General features: G+C 41.6%; 1 protein-coding gene across 2 annotated transcripts in view; it reads right to left on the minus strand.

Moving 5' to 3' along the window:
* Positions 1-14,171, minus strand: part of rev1 (REV1 DNA directed polymerase) — a 114,465-nt gene that overhangs the window by 91,840 nt on the left and 8,454 nt on the right. The window lies entirely within an intron of this gene.

Below are 14,171 nucleotides of genomic sequence, written 5' to 3' on the forward strand. Positions count from 1 at the left end.
TGTAACTGCTATTAGAGTGAGAGTTCAGCTTTTCTGTGCAACTTACTAACCTGATAATAATGCAGAATTTTGCAATAGTATGATAACCAGAAACACAATGGGGTCAGGCAAAAGGAAAAGAGAGCTTTACTGATAACATGCAGCTTTGCCGATTTTAACAATTCTGTATTTATCACTGTATGGACAGAATTACTTGATTCCACAACATTGTTCCTTACTCCACCCACAGCACTCTGCTTCATGGACACCATAAGTGATGTTAATCTGTAATCAATTCCAGTGCTTTGTTGCTTTTAAACCTTATTGAGGGTGCTTTTGCAGCATTTGTTGTATCATCACAATAGATGGACTTGTAAATAGGTTAACATTGATGCAATTCCAAATGTCATATTATCTTCTTCGTTCCGTGAGCCTATTTAATTCCACATGCAAAAAAAGCTGTGCAAAATCAGATCCTACTCCCCAAGACATACAGAGTTTCATCATGAGCCATATTTGCATTTGTTGACTGGCAAAAGCAGCATCGACTTCCAAGTGTCTAATAAACACCAAGCTACTGCAGAAAAACTGCAACTAGTACTCTAGCCAAAGGAAAATCGAGAGGTTGCATTTTTTGGCTACTAATTGCAGCAAAGACAATAAGGTGCAGAGAAGATTTACAGAATTGATACCAGAAATGTGAGTATACATATCAGAAAGTTGAGTTGAGGAAGAACTTCTTCACTCAAAGGGTGGTGAATCTCTGGAATTCTCTGCCCATTGAAGTGGTGGAGGCTGCCTCGCTAAATATTTTTAAGATGCGGGTTGATGGGTTTTTGATAAGCGAGGGGATTAAGAGTTATGGGGAGAGGGCGGGAATGTGGAACTGAGCCACGACAGATCAGCCATGATCTTATTGAATGGCGGGGCAGGCTTGAAGGGCTAGATGGCCTACTCCTGCTCCTAGTTCTTATGTTCTTATGTTCTAAAACCTCAGATAATCTGATACGTCTTCCTTGTCTATCCTACCAGGAGCCTACCACAGCAGGGCATAATCTGGGATGTCTTGTGCCCAATCATTTTAAGACCAGCTTGAAGCATTGCACTGAGGAATACTTATCACCTTAAATTGTCAACATTTGTGCTTTGAAATAAATCTCAAATGGAGTAATGTTCTTAACAAAGCATAACAAGAGAGAGAGAAAGAAAAAGAAAATATGCTCAGAATTTAAAATATTTATTTAAAAGCTGATCAGCAGCTTCAGGGTTCCAGAAAGTCTCATATCCTTTAACACTTACAAGTATCTAATAACGGCATTCCTGATAAACCCCTCCCACTTCTATAAAGATGACAAAGTAGTATTTGACTCAATTTGTATTACTCTTGGCCAAATAGAATATAATAGACACTTCAAAGAGAAAAAGGAGTGATCATTGACCCTTTTTGTTTGAGGACTGGAGGTGTATAATAGTTATAGATAATAGTTAATAAACATAATAGTCAGAGATGAGTTATCAGAAAACCTTCCAAAAAAATTCTTGCCTTTAAGGGCAGGGATTGAGGCTGTTTAGTAAGAGAACTATAAATGATTGCATGAACGTTGTGGCCTTAACAGAAACTTGCCTGAGGGTTAATAACGCCTCCCCCTTAATGAAGCCCCCCACCCCCCCGTCTCACAATACCTCCCACCAGTTTCCCACCCAGACTATTGTAATGGCAGGCGTGAATCGCTTCACCATCACATTTGAGTCTTGTCTTCCTACTCTTCTGGTACTCTGTCCTCTTTTGAGTCTTCAGTCTTGTTCAAAATCTATTCCCTGCTTTCCACACAACTACCCCATAAAATTGTTCTTGCAAAGCTTTCTTCACTGCTCTCCAACATCAGTTTCTGCATTGAACGACTTATCCATGGTGATTTCAACCTCCATCACAATTATCATGCTCTCTCTCCTTTGAGTTCACAGTCTACCTTAGACCTACCATCCATCTAAACTCCCCAGGCAAACTACTGACAGTGCAATTTCATGCAGCTTTGTGTCACCCATTGCATCAATCTCAGATATGGCCATCTATGATTATTTCATTGCATTATTCTCCACTCACAGCCCAACCCTATTTCCTTCTGTGTACTGCCCTGAAAAAAATTAAGTTATAATTGTTTAATACTGTAGATGCAGGAATCTGAAATAAAAACAGAAAACACAAACACGGGGCAGGTCAGGCAGCAGTTGTGGAGAAAGAAACAGTTAACATTTCAGATTGATGACTTTTCAATAGACCTGTCTAATCTTCAGCCCTCCATTTACCATTGTATTTCTGCAGCTACCGATTTGCTTAACCATAGCCTCATCTCCATTGCAAAGAAAACCATTTGTCTCTCTTATCCTGGTCATTTACCCAGTACGGGCCTCACCTTTTTTCTCTTAAATGCAAGGGCAGCAGACTTGATAGAATATCGATCTGGCAGCACTACTCAAAACACTACCAGGTCCTTCCCCCCGAACTGTTCATTATTCCAAAATGATTATAGGCCTTTTGGCTAAGATCAAGTGTAGTATCGACATGCTGCACTTGGTTGAAGTCATTGGGTTACATTTCAGCTTCATTTGAAGCAATTTTTTAAAGCGGCATCTCGGCCATTTGGCTAAGATGCAAATAAGATCAAGCCCTGGAGGAGGAGCTACACCTACTCCAGTCAGCTTGGATCATGTAGATCAAGCCCAAGACAGGAGGTGAGAGCCCTGTCTTGTCAGCTTGGATCGGGAATGTCCCAACTTGTTGGGACTCTGAATTGGGTTTAATTTGACTTGATTGGATTGGAATAAAGTTTACAAAAAAAAATGATTATAGAAATGCAAAAAATAATCTCTAACTACAAACTTTCTCATTCTAAATGTTCTAATTCTCCTTCACCTTCATATTAAGTAACAAATACAGGGAGTTTATGGACCTCTTTGTTATTTAGAATGAGCATCCTAATCAAATGCCATTTGCCTCCACTGAGCTCAAGTTCCTCTGAAGTTCCCTAACGTCCCAGCCCTGAAATTACATCCTTTTCTAGTCTTTCTCCCATCTCACCCTCTGAGCTCATTTTGCCCACTAGAACTACTCCCTGCTTCTATAATCTTATTCACACTAAGCTATTGACCATCCGGTTTCCCTTCCTGACCCCTATGTTAGCTGATATTACTAACAGTTCTCTTTCTTCAAGTACTGTTCCCCTCCTTTTCAAATGTGCCATCATCACCCCTCTCCTCAAAAAAAACTAATCCTTGGCCTCTTGGTCCTTGCAAAATAATGTTCATTTCCAACATCCCTCCAACGACTAGAAAAGTTTTGTCACTTCCTAAATCCTTTCCCAGAACTCCATGCTTGAATCCTTCCTATCATGTTGCCTTCCCTGCCACAGAACCAAAACAGCTTTTTCACAAAGTCACAAATTAAATCCTATGTTATTGTACCAAAGGTTAACTTACCCTCCTCATTCTTCTTATCTTACCTAAAGCCTCTGACAAGGTCGACCACACAATCCTCCCCCAATTCCTTTCTAATATCATTCAGCTGGATGGAACTATACTTGTCAATCTTAACTGATGTCATCATTTCTCTTCCTGTTCCCATACCATTATCTCTGGGGTGCCCCAAGGGTTCATCCTGGCCTCACTTCTATTTCCCATCTCCATGCTGCCTCACAGCATTCAAAAGCACAGTGTTAATTTTCACATGTCCACTGATGACATCACCACCTCTTGCTGTTCCACCGTTGCTAAATTATCAGAATGTTTACCTGACATCCAATACTGGATGAGCAGAAATTTCCTCCAATTAAATATCAGAAAAAACAAAGTCTTTGGTCACCACTAGAAGCTCCATTCACTAGCCACAGACTTCATTTTTCTGTTAGGCAACTGCCTAAGACTGAAACAGGCTGTTCCGAACTTTGATGTGATATTTGAGATTAGCTTCCACAAAGTTATCGACACTAAGACTGCCTATTTCAATACCGAACCCCATCTCTGCCTCAGCTAATCTACTTTTGGAAACTTCATTCATGCCTTTGTCACCTCTATGCCTGACTATCCCAATGCACTTCTGGCTGGCCTCCTTAATTTTATCTTCTAAACTTAGCCTCTAAAGTTGCCCATGTGTTTGCTTGTACCAAGTTCCATCACTCCTGTGCTTGCTGACCTACATCGGCACCTAGTTGAGCGCTGCCTCAATTTTAAAATTCTTGCCCTTGTTTTTAAGTCGCTCTATGACTTTGTCTTTCTCTAGTCCTGTAATCTTCTCCAGCTCCACAACCTTCTGAAGTATCTACATTCCTCCAGTCATGACCTCAAGCATTCCTCATTTTAGTTGCTCCACCATTGGTGGCTGTGCTTTCAACTGCCAAGGTCCTAAGATCTTAAATTCGTTGCAAAGCCTCGGCTTCTCTTGCACTTTTAAGGCAGTCTATAAAACCTACCTTTTCAACCAAGTGTTTGATCATCTGTCCTAATATTTCCCCAAGCGACGGTGTCAAATCTGGCTCAGATTCTTGGGGTGTTTATTCTGTCAAAGGCTATATAAATATAAGTTGTACTTTGTTATTGTTGTTCATACTCTCTATCAGGATTTTTCAATGATCTCTTACATTTGCTGTATAAATAATGTCAATGGGCAAGACTTTCAGAGGAAATTTCATCCTCTTGCTGTACAATCAATATCTCCGCTCCTTGACTGGAAAGGGTATCTAAATCAAAGACAAAACGTTGATCACCACCCTGATGTTTACAGATGTCTAGATCAATTGCAGCCCAAGCCTGAATTATAAACTCCAGCACATCAGTATCTCAGAAGTGTTGGGTCTGTTGGCATTAAGCAAGCCACAGAATCCAGGAACTGAGCAGTTAAACGATGACGTGTGCAATAGATTTAGCAGGTTTTGCGAGTACACTGATAGTTTTTTCAGTCTGGATTTTGAAGCAGAGGTTAATTCCATAATTTAAAAAAAATCCAAACTCAATTTTAATTTCTTGGAGGTGAAGGATCACTTCTCTGAGAAATTGGTGATCCATATTACTTTTCATTGGGATGACTTAAACTTTGGCATTCTTTAGAAGAAAACTTCGAATAAACTTTACGCTCTTGGAAAATATGCATCAGTAACAGATGATAAAGGGGCAAATATAATCATGGTCATTAAAAACATCTACTGCATTCAATACACAACTAGAAACCTCGTCATCAGTGGTAATATCTGTCTACAGCAAAGCTTCTTCTCCCAAGGTTTCACAAAACTTTCAGTCCCACTCCCATTCATCAGTTCCAATTTCCTGCAACATGATTCCTAAGCCCATCATTTCAGCACTTTCCTACCTCCCCTCCCTTCTTATGAACACAAGGGAAATAGATTTTCCAATAGCAGAACCATATTAGTGTTCTCCAGTCCTCTGGCACCTCCCACGTGGCCAGAGAGGAATTTAAAAATTGGATAGAGCCTCTGCACTCTCCTCCTTTGCCTCCCACAGCAGCCTGGGACACAATTCTTCCAGACCTGGATATGTGTCCAGTTTTCAGTCTGCCAACATCTCTAATACCTTGTCCTTCCCCATGCCAATTTGCTCAAGAACCGTGCAGTCTCTCTCTCTGAATTCTATACCTTTATCCTCATTCTCTTGGGTAAAGACGGTTGTGAAGTTTTTGTTCAACCAGTGTCCTCTGGCTCCATCCACAGTTCGCCCCCTAAAGGGCCCTACTCTTTCCCTGGTTATCCTCTTCCCATTGACACATTTATGGTATACCTTGGGATTTTCCCTACTTTTACCAGCCAGCGCTTTCTCATATCTCCTCTTTGTTTTCCTAACTGCTTTCTTAAGCTCCACCCTGCACTTTCTGTACTTCCTTAATGCCATGGCTAATTTGCTGTCCGAGTACCTGCTAAAAGCCTTTCTTTTTCTTCTCAACATATCCTGAATATCTCTGGTTATCTATGGTTCTCTGGGTTTGTTACTCCTTCCTATCACCCTATAGGAAACATGCTGGATTTGTATCCTACCCATTTCCTTTCTGAACACCACCCAGTGCTCTGCTGTCAATCTCCCCACTAGTTGTTGTTCCCAGTCTACCTTGGCCAGATCCTGCCATATTTTACTAAAATCCGGTCTTCCCCCATCCAAAACTTTTTTTTGCAATTTATCTATTTCTTTGTCCATACCAAACTTAAACTGTACCATGTTGTGATTGTTATCAGTAAAATTCCCACCCCCCCCCCCCATCACCTTAGTCGTCAGTCCGGCTTCATTCCCCACAATTAGGTCCACAGCTCCTTCCCTCGTTGGACCCCCTACATATTGGCCTAAAAGGTTCTACTGTACACATTTCAAGAAATGCACTCCACCCAAGCCCTTCACACTATGTTCATCCCAGTTAATGTCAGGAAAGTTGAAATCGCCTACTTTATAACTGCCCTGTTATTATTTGTACACATCTCTGCAAATTGTGCACATACTTGTTCCTTAATTTCCCACTATTTGGGGTCACCTAGGAAAGTGGCTGTCCCGTTCAATTCCTAAAATTTACCCACAAAGTTTTATTCGATGCCCCCTCCAAGATATCATCTCTCTTTTCTGCAGTAACTGACTCCTTAAATAATAATGCAATGCCTTCTCCTCTTTTACCCCCTTCCTCTGTCTCACCTGAAGATTTTATATCCTGGAATGTTAAGTTGCCAATCCTGCCTCTCCCTCAATCACATCTCTGCAAAGGCTACTGTATCCCAGTTCCATGCATCAACCTTTGCCCTTAACTCACTATTTTTATCTGCAATATCCCTTACCTTACTCCTTTGAAACTTAATACAGTTCTTTAATTGGCCCCTCTTGTTCCCTGGTCAACCTTTCCCCTTAATGTATTTAAAGAATGAAAGAGTTAATAATCACACAGGTTTAAAAATCATTTAAGCTGCAAGCTTCTAAACTCAGTTGCACAGGAAAACTATGAGAAAACCACAGGGCTTGATTAAAGCAGATCCAGGTAAACATCAAGACCTTAAAACTGCACACAAGACCTCCACTGAATTATGGAACTTGTTAGTGTCTGTTCTAACACGAGACAATGGGACGGGGGGAGTCGATATACCACTGGTTAGAAAACTAACTTCATAGTTGTGTAGAAAGAAATAGATGCTTAGTGGTATCATAATTAGGTAGACGCGTACAAGTTGCAGCTGGGCAGCTATACATAACCTTATGTTTTGCATGATGTCAACATAATCAATAGTCGAGTGTGGACATAAATATAACTTCTGTGCAAGTGGACAACTTTGATAGGTATATCCTAATTTCTTGTAACTGGATCTTAACTATTAAAGTCCATACAACTCCTGGATCGGGATTCTCCCTGGTGAACTACTAGTTGGAGCACTGGGCCACTCCATACCTAGTTTGTATTAAAGGCCTTGTCTGTAACTCCAAGATTCTTTCTCGAGTGAAAGAATAAAGTACGTTGTAGCCAAATAGTTGTACTTTTCTCCCTAACATAAAATATCTTAGAATTTTCCCTTAACTTGTTTGCAAGTCCTTTCCTTGCCCCCTTTTTGCTCTTTTTTCTTACACTTCTCTTGCACTTCCTATATTTCTCTAGGGCCGCAGCTGAATTGCTCTCTTTGGACTTGCTAAAAGACTTTCTCTTCTTCCTTATCCAGTCCTGAATTGTCCTAGACATCCAGGGTTCCCCGAACATATTAGTCCTACATTTCTTCCTATAGGGAGCACTGTACTCTCCCCCATTTCCTTTTTGAATAACTCCCCACTCAGGGAGCAGCCAGTTGCATGTTCTCAGGTTTGTCCCATCTACATATTCATTTCCTGTACTGCTGCAAACAGTTTGAATTATCTAGAGATTAATCGAGTGAATGCTGAAGGAAATCACCATTGAAGCCCAGAACAGAAAGTTGTGAATGGGAATTAGTCAAACAAGTAACAAACACCCTAGTTCAGTGATGGGCAACTTAGGCTAGTGAGTGGCCCTTCTTTATCTCAGTGGCCGCAAGATTGAAATCAGGCATGTTTGCTAACCGTGACCCTCGAATGAGACTGAATACATTTAATGCACGCTGAATATTTCATAACAATTTAAACATAGAAAATGCTTAATTATTCATATATTAATAGAACTGTCATCAACTTCAAGTGGTAAAAACAAAAAGAATTATGCCTGATTGGATGCATGGCTCTCACAGTTAACGTTGCGTGCAATCAGCAATCAGCTCATTTCGTGTGCCCTTGTTTTACACGTATATCACTTCAGTTATACCAGTAGATAAAAAACACGCAGACAGAAATCTGTGGAACATGGCAACGCTGTGTGGGCACCAGTCAATAAAATATCTCGTGGGCTACAGTCTGGAACCCTGATGGGCCGCAGGTGGCCCCTGGGTTGCAGGTTGCCCAACACTGCCTGAACTGATTGCCACTGCCGAAAAAGAGATGCCACATTTTAATGCATGAAATGGTTAAGTAATTTGGATGAAAGCATTTCAATTCTAAAAGTGAATTCAATCTTCACATTTAATATCTATTGTTCCTGTACTATATTCTAATCAGGTCTGATCATCTGCATACAGCTGGGGTCTCCAGTGCTCCATAAATCCTTAAATAACTTTGCACTTATGCACTTCTTTCTGACATCCACCATCTCTTCCCTTTATCAACCCCTCCCGACCAGAGCAAACTTCCATCCTACTTCTACCCCTTCCCTGAGTTGAACTGCAAATGTCGTGCTGCTAGTGAGAAAAGGCAAGTAACTTGTGCTCACACAATACAAGGCACATTAAGAACTGTGGTTTGCAGAAGAGATTGCAGAATACTGTACCAGTTATCATTACAAATCATTCCATTTTTACCCCTGTATGATCTGACCCTCCTGGATTTGTGCTTATAAATTAGAATACAAGGAGATGGCTTCCTTTTTATGTTGCGCAATTAAAGATGTTATTTATGTTGCTGATTATTTGTAGCTGTCTTTTCAAAACACAGTGCTATCTCTATTTACAATCAAAACATTGACTGATTACAGGAAATGTGTGTCTGCCAAGGGTTAGCCATCAATGCACAAACACTTGGCTCCCTTTCATTTCGCCAAGGCAGATGTGATGAATCAACCCAAGAGGACATAAACCCACATTTACGTATTGAATGTAAAACTCTACAACCAAGTTTTTGAAGTTGATTTCTCTCCCCAGTACAGCCAGCAATGTTTTGTCAAAAACTCCTGAAATAAAGGAAAACTTTGGATTTAAAACAAGAAAGGACCAAAACTACGTCTCCTTCTTTCCTCCACAATGTTTGAATTTCATAACATTCGTTAAAAGCAGTTTACTGTATGGAAGTGTTTATAAGGCAGACCAGGTGAAGCATTTATAACCTATAAATAACAGGATCAGCCAGCTATTTGCACATTTTCAATTCTTCATTTGAAGCAATTTTTTAAAGTGGCATCTCAGCCTTTTAGCTAAGATGCAAGTAAGATCAAGCCTTGGAGGAGGAGCTACACCTGCTCCAATCAGCTTGGATCATGTAGATCAAGCCCAAGACAAGAGGTGAGAGCCCTGTCTTGTCAGCTTGGATCGGGAATGTCCCAACTTGTTGGGACTCTGAACTGGATTTGATTTGACTTGATTGGATTGGAATAAAGCTTTAAAAACTAAATTTTCAAATCTGAAGTATTTGAAAAATCTAACACCGAGCTATAACGTGAAAATTGATGCACTTGATTGCCTTTTCCAATCAAATACTCAGGCTATTGAATCAGGAGTGCCCACAAACTAAATCTGGATTCAGATTAATTGATGGTCCGGATCTTTCCTTGTACTCTTGATTCTGGCTGCGTCACTGATGCTAATTAGTCCTAAATCTCAATTCTGCTTAACCTGAGAAAGACATGCACCCTGGGACATTATACTGTGTGCCACAGCAAAGAAAAACAAGCGATTAGGGACAGGTGAGTGAGTGAGCTTTTTAATCAAAAGTTGAAGGGGAGAATAGGAGAGATTCAAGATAGCAGGCAGAAAGGAGACAGCAGAGATCAGACAAAGGGCTCAAGAGACTTTGAGTGCAGACAGTGCACAGATGATGCACACAACAGACACCATCACTTATGGCAAAGTCTTCAGTCTCAGCCCCTCCCTTTCTACATGTCTGTCTTTGGCTGAGTCTTCCATTGCCTTTTCTAACCCCCACCCATTAAATTCCAGAAATGTTGGAAGTACATCAAGAAGCCTCTGTGGAGAAAGAATAATAATTAACATTTCAGGTTGACAACCTTTCGTCTGATCTACAAAAGGTTTGAGATATTGCAGGTTCCAAGCATAAGGAAATAACAGCAGGAGAAATCCTGAGGGAAGATCTATGGCAATCTGCAAAGTAGGAGAGATTAAATAGCAAAAGGAATAATAGTACCTTTTGCACAGGAACATCATCCTTTTTGTAGTTAATCTCTCTCACCTTCCACCATATTATAGATCTTCTCTTTTACTCTTTCTTCTCCCCACACCCACTGTACTTGCCTAAAACCTGTTGCCTCAAAACTAATTAGAAATGTAAATTCAGCCACCTAAAACATGACCTGTTTCTCTTTCTCAGATTTTAGCTCGCTGAGTAATGCCAACATTTTCTGCTTTGATTTCAGATTTCCTGCATTTTGCTTTAAGGCTCAGTATCTGCCCCTTTCTGGCTTCATGAAAGACATGGGATTAGTTGATGTTCAAAGTGTTGTATAATTTCAAATTGTTGATGATTCCAATGGATTCCTGGCTGCTGCCTCACATTTTGCTCTCTGTAAACTTGTTACCCAAACCTCTGTTGCCCGAGTTAGAACTCGCACAGGTCCTATTCTCCTATCACCCATGTTAACTGATCTACATTGGTTCTCTGTTAAACAGCATTTTGATTTAAAAATTCTCATCTTCGTTTTCAAGGCCTTCCTTGTCTTGTCTCTCCCTATCTCTGTAATCTCCTCCGATTCTACAACTCTGTGAAATCTGTGCTCCTCTGATTCTAGCTTCTTGTGTATCCCCGATCATAACTGTTCTACCATTGGTGGATGTGCCTTCTGAAGCTAGGCCCCAAGCTATGGAATACTCTCCCTACAACTCTCTACTTTATTTTCCTCTTTTGAGATATTCCTTAAAACTTGATCATCAGCACGACTATCTTCCTATGTGGTTTAATTACATATTTTGAATTATAACGCCCCTGTGAAACATCTTGGGCTATTTCATCATGTTAAAGACACATCAAAGATGCTGAAATCTACATCAGTGGGGGTGAAGTATAAAGAGTCAAGAGCTTCAAGTTTTTAGGTATCTAGATTGCCAAAAACCTGCCCTGGTCCTCCCATGCTGACACTATAGTTAAGAAAGCCCACCAACTTTCTCAGAAGACTAAGGAAATTTAGCATGTCAGTTACGACTCTTACCAACTTTTACAGATGCACTATAGAAAGCATTCTTTCTGGTTGTATCACAGGTTGGTATGATTCCTGCTTTGCCAAGACCCCAACGAACCACAAAAGATTGTGAATGTAGCCCAATCTATCACACAAACCAGCCTCCTATCCATTGACTACTGCCTTGGCAAAGCAGCCAGCATAATTAAGGACCATCCTGGTGGAGACAAAGTTTCATTTCCATAGTAACAGCACCCTTTGTCATGTGGTGTGATACTATCCCTGTTATAAATGGAACAGATTCAAAACAGATTCAGCAGCTCAAAACTGGGCACTCATGAAGCTCTGGAAGCAGTAGAATTATTTCAATCACAATCTGCAACCTCCATGCTCAGAATCCTCCTCAACTTACCATTAGCATCAAGCAAGTGGAACAGCCTGGTTCAGTAAGAGTTTGGTACAGCATGTCAGGAGCAGCACCAGGCATATCAAAACATGACTGCAAACCTGGTGAAGCTAAACAAAGAACTACATGAATGCATAATAGCAGGCAGCCTCCCATCCACTGATTCTGTCTACACTTCCCAATGCCTCAGCAGCTAGCATAATTAAGGATCTCACGCACGCTGGACATTCTCGCTTCCACCTTCTTCCTTCAGGAAAAAGATACAAAAGTCAGAGCTCACATACCAACCGACTTAAGAACAGCTTCTTCCTCGCTGCTGTCAGACTTTCGAATGGACTTATCTTGCATTAAGCTGATCTTTCTCTACACCCTAGCTATAACTGTAACACTACATTCTGCACTCTCTCGTTTCTTTCTCTATGAATGGTATGTTTTGTCTGCAGAGTGTGCAAGAAACAATACTTTTCACTGTATGTTAATACGTATGACAATAATAAATCAAATCAAATATAAATTCCTATTGCTGTGTGAAGTATAGAAGCAGAAAGCTTGACAGTAAAGAAACAACCCAAGCAATCTAACATGTTTGTGATGGAGAAGGACAATGTATTTGATTTCACCCTCCTGCTGTATATTTCCACTGTCGCTGCGTCAGATATAGAGGGCAGCTCAGCTCACCTGGTCTGGTTACATATATACCAAACTGGCGCAAGCCTAACCTTCTGAAATGGGTTTGAATTGCAAAGAAAACGAAGATGACCTAAGTTTTTCACAATGCTTCAGTTTCAAGAGTTAAAACTGGAGCTAACACACGATGGGCACTACTTCATCCGATACTATCAATTCAGAGCTTTATTAACATTAACGTGGCCAGTGTACTTGGCTCGCTGACAGGAGAGACTGCAGCCAGACTGAGGGTATTGGAAATTTGGAGCTGACCTTTGGGAGGAGTGGAGAGGCAGACCTACGAGGGAGAGTGGAGGACAAAGGACAAGTAGAAAGAAATCAAACTGTGACGTCACAACCAGCAGGTAAGTGATTGACTAGTGACTAGTAAGTAGTTTTTTTCTTTTCTACTCTTGGCATTGTAGTTGTTGTTAAGTTAACCTAAGCATTAAGTCACGGCAGGAGATCCCAGACTGGTGCCATGCTTCTCTTGTGCAATGTGGGAACACAGGGACCCTTCCAGTGCCCCTGGCTCCTTCGCATGCATGATGTTATCCAGCTATAGCTTTTGTTAGACTGCTTGATGGCTCTGGAGCTGGAGATGGATTCACACTGGAGCATCCATGATGCTGAGGAAGTTGTGGAAGGTACGTTCAGTGGGTTGGTCATACTGCAGTTAAAATTACTGAGGGAGATAGGGAATGGGTAACCACCAGCCAAAGGAAGAGCAGGAAGGCAGTGCAGGGGTTCTCTGCAGTCATTTCCCTCCAAAACAGATACACCATTTCGGATACTGTTGTGGGGAGATGGCTCACCAGTGGAAGGTCGTAGCAGCCAGGCTCACAGCACCGTGGCTGGCACTGCTACACAGAGGGCAGGAAAAAGAGTGGCAGAGCTATAGTGACTGGAGGATTCAATTGTAAGGGGAATAGACAGGTGTTGCTGCAGACACAAAACAAGACTCCAGGATGGTGTGTTGCCTCCCTGGTGCAAAGGTCAAGGGTGTCATTTATATAGATGATCTGGAGGAGGGAACCGAGTGTAGGGTGTCGAAATTTGCTGATGACACCAAGATTGGGGGAAAGGCAAATTGTGCGGAGGGTGTGGAGAGTCTGCAGAAGGATCTAGATAGGCTGGGCGAATGGGCCAGGAAATGGCAAATGGAATTTAATGTTGGCAAGTGTGAGGTGGTCCACTTTGGTAGGAAGAATGGTAGGAAGGACTATTACTTACGTGGCGAAAAACTGCAGCAGGCGACGGTGCAGAGGGACCTCGGGGTCCTTGTGCATGATTCGCAAAAACCCAGCCTGCAGGTGCAGCAGGTGGTCAGGAAGGCGAATGGGATGCTGGCCTTCATAGCGAGGGGGATTGAATATAAAAGTAGGGAGGTCTTGCTGCAGCTGTATAGGGCACTGGTGAGGCCGCAGCTGGAGTACTGTGTGCAGTTTTGGGCGCCGCACCTGCGCAAGGATATTTTGGCCTTGGAGGGAGTGCAGAGGAGGTTTACTAGGCTGATACCGGAGTTGAGGGGGTTGAGCTATGAGGAGAGGCTGAATAAACTAGGCTTGTACTCGTTAGAGTTTAGAAGAATGAGGGGAGATCTCATTGAGACGTATAAGATGATGAATGGGATGGATAGGATAGAGGTGGAAAGACTCTTCCCGCTCAAAAAAGACAGTAGGACTAGGGGGC

Source organism: Carcharhinus amblyrhynchos, chromosome 10 (assembly GCF_965287045.1).
Source record: "Carcharhinus amblyrhynchos chromosome 10, sCarAmb.v2.hapA, whole genome shotgun sequence".
Taxonomy (NCBI): Eukaryota; Metazoa; Chordata; class Chondrichthyes; order Carcharhiniformes; family Carcharhinidae; genus Carcharhinus; species Carcharhinus amblyrhynchos.